This window comes from Pseudophryne corroboree, chromosome 11 (genome assembly GCF_028390025.1).
Source record: "Pseudophryne corroboree isolate aPseCor3 chromosome 11, aPseCor3.hap2, whole genome shotgun sequence".
NCBI classification, from domain to species: Eukaryota; Metazoa; Chordata; class Amphibia; order Anura; family Myobatrachidae; genus Pseudophryne; species Pseudophryne corroboree.
Window position 1 is genome coordinate 97,506,508 of NC_086454.1, and position 3,226 is coordinate 97,509,733.

A 3,226-nucleotide genomic window follows, 5' to 3' on the forward strand; every position below is an offset into this window, starting at 1 on the left:
AAGCAGATGGTGGTCAGAGAGGGAAGGTAGCGTTTGAGAAATCAGATATCACATAGCTGTGTAAAGACAAGGTCAAGCGAGTGGCCGAGATTGTGAGTGCGGGTGTAGGTTCATTGAGAAAGTCCGAAGGAGGAGGAAAGGGCAAGAAGATTAGTGGAAGCTGCATTAGCGATGTTCAAGTCAACGAGGATGATAAGGGGGAGGTCGGAGGAGAGAAAGTGGGGAAGCCAGGCAGCAAAGTTATCAAGGAAAGGTTGTTAAGGAAAGTTAGGGACCCACCTGATCTGGTCACGGTTGGTGGACCTATATTTTTAGCCAAAAACTATGCTAAGAACCTCAATTTTTACCCCATGGCAAATTGCAGAGTTTATTATACTGGTTCTAATTATCAATGTTAGTGTTTAGAGTGTGCACCTGCATATTCTTTACTAATTTGACTTTTCCCTGGCAGCATGTATTAATGGGTTAATGCCGTCCCTCCCCAGGCTCAGGTCACGTAAAGACTTGCTAGATTCATGAGGTCACTCTCCCTGTGTTCTGTCCTCTGGCTGGAGTCAAGGACGTGGTGTTTGCGGTTATATTGAGTAGGGGAGGGGGGCTACCATGGGAAGCAGGAAGAGTCAGTACTGTAGGTCCCTGGTGGCTTTACATGATTCCCAAGTGGGCCACATTCCTCAGTGGCCATTACAGTAGAGTCCTATATCTTTTTAGGATTCTGCATAGTAAAAGATGCGGTCATTGGCATACAGCATGAGTGCTGGAATCGCCGCGTACCTCTGCAGCCTATCCTGCCACGTCAGTGCCTATCCAGGATCTCCCCCTCTTCCCGCGCCTCTTCCTGTCTCTCAGTGACCGCCCAGCCTAAGTCTTGCCGGGCTGCAGGAGCCCGCCGTATCCAGTGAACATCATGGATATCTGGCTGGAGAGATAATGCAGCCTTCTCTCAACCTCCGGTTTAAACTACAATAACATATTGGTATCTGTTATTATTAAGGAATTTAACCTCCTTTCAATGAATATCCCTGTAAGCCTATTTGATTGTCCTTGTTGTTAGGGTTGCCTTGGCAACGGGTCTATCCTGTCTCACTCTTTCACACGTCACACGTCTGTCAGTAGATGGTATCGAACTGATGACGTAATGACGACTTCCGGCAGCTGTCCGGCCACTTCACGAGCACGGTGCATTCTTCCTATAAAGGTATGTTATTACTTGTATGTTTTTTATGCCTGACGAAGATTTTCATTAAATCGAAACGTAGCTTTACCTGGTTTCCAGTGTATGTTTGGATTACAAGTCCCGGGAGTGCCACCTATCTAGCCTGTGATTATCTCTGCATATTTGCTTCGGAGGGCACCGGGCAAAATATTTATCTGCTATCTACAAGGAGTGCCGAACACCATTCTATTCAATATATATATATATATATATATATATATATATATATATATATATATATGCTAGAAAGGAGATGTCCAAGGGAGCTGTGTTGTGTAATCTATGAATCTTCTTCCAGATTTTGACCACAATTCTCTTAAAAAGCTTTAATTTATTTGCATATTAGAATTGAACAATATATTGCAGTGAATACAATAATGTCAAATGGCTAACACATCCACATTTAAAATACAAACATCAAATATACAGATGATGCAGTGCAAGCAGATAGTCAATCCAATGATGTTTCATAGTTGGAACATATCTGTTTTTACATCCGAACCAAATCCAACGCGTTTCGTCCGATTGGACTTCATCGGGGGCTCATATCTAGACAGTAAATATATGGATGGTGTAAAAACTTAAACAAATCAAGCCGTAGTGGTCAACATCATAGGGTAGTAATCCCCATTTTTTCGTACCTTGATGTTTATCACCCCCTCCATTCTAGGAATGATTCCATAGTATATTCAATACATTCTAAGAATTATTCCATAACATATTCAATCCGTTGCTTGGAACATTTACGGATAATTGTAGATCACGATCTATTAGTAATTAACAATAAGAATGTTTATTAAAAACTATGGTGACTAAAAAATCTAAGATTTGCCATAGTGATCAGTTTTTTTTCCTTATTTCCGCTTGGATCCTATTGTATTCAATTCCTTTAGACCCTCCTTTCCTCATCATACCATGAAAGATATATACAGTATATAGATATATAGATATGAATGTATTGGGGGTATACCGCACTGGAGAATGGTAAGGTATCTAATAGATATTGTTAGAACCAAAATACATAATACAACGAGAAAATCTGAGTTTTCTAATGTTATCTTGAGTTTGGTGGTGCACCCTGAGTCAGTGGTAAGACATACAACAAAAGGGAGAGAAGAAGACTCTTTTGTGGGTGCACTCTTGTATGTTTAAGAGGTCTCAGAAGAGACAATAAGTAAAGATTATAAATGAATTTTTAAATATAACTTTTATTAACAATAATTGATAAAATAGTAGAGTTTACTGTCAAAAATTGGAGGTAGGGGTGGGGGGAAGGGTGGGGGGGGAGTTGGGGAAAAGAAAGGGGGAACACAGAACAAATTAATTACAGTGTAAATACTGAATATTGTTCTGGAATGCCTGGGTGCGATAATAACAGCTGGAGACCCTGAAAATTGAAGCGTTTTTATTCTCTCATGAGCGATGATGAGGAGACAGATGGGATGATTAAAGATGGAATGAGCAAGATGAATCTGCTGTCAGTGTTAGACGCTGAGCAAAACCGTCCAGGAATTTCTACTAAACTGAGTATTCCTCGAGAGTCTCCCACTCGAGTACTGACCCAGCCCTACACTGCTTAGCTTCCAAGATCGGAAGGATTCGGGCGTTACCAGTGTGGTATGATAGTAGAAAAAATATTAGATATCGAGGGCTCGAGAATCACTGATGAGAGTTCACGAAAATGGAGAAATAAAAGAAAAGACAAGAGAATGAGTGGAGGAGGAAAATAGGGGATCTGCTGCCACCGTTAGACCGGGATAATTACCCCTGAATCAGTGGTGAGAGTCCTGAAGATAGTATAAAGTGAGGAAAAGGAAACGATACTGATAGGTAAAAAAAAAAAAAAAAAAAAAAATTTTTTGAGATTGGTTGATAGACAATGGGCTGCTTGATTGCAGGATGCTGATAGTACCTATGATAAAGGTACTAGGTGTGATAAAAAGCAATTTGTACACAATTAGCAGTCAAATAAATTGATTAGACCCATACATCACCATCAATTTGCTACTA

General features: G+C 40.4%; 1 pseudogene; it reads right to left on the reverse strand.

Moving 5' to 3' along the window:
• Nucleotides 1-2,728: 2,728 nt before the first annotated feature.
• On the reverse strand, nt 2,729-2,847 carry LOC134971319 (5S ribosomal RNA; annotated as a pseudogene).
• Between the last annotated feature and the right edge of the window lie 379 nt (nt 2,848-3,226).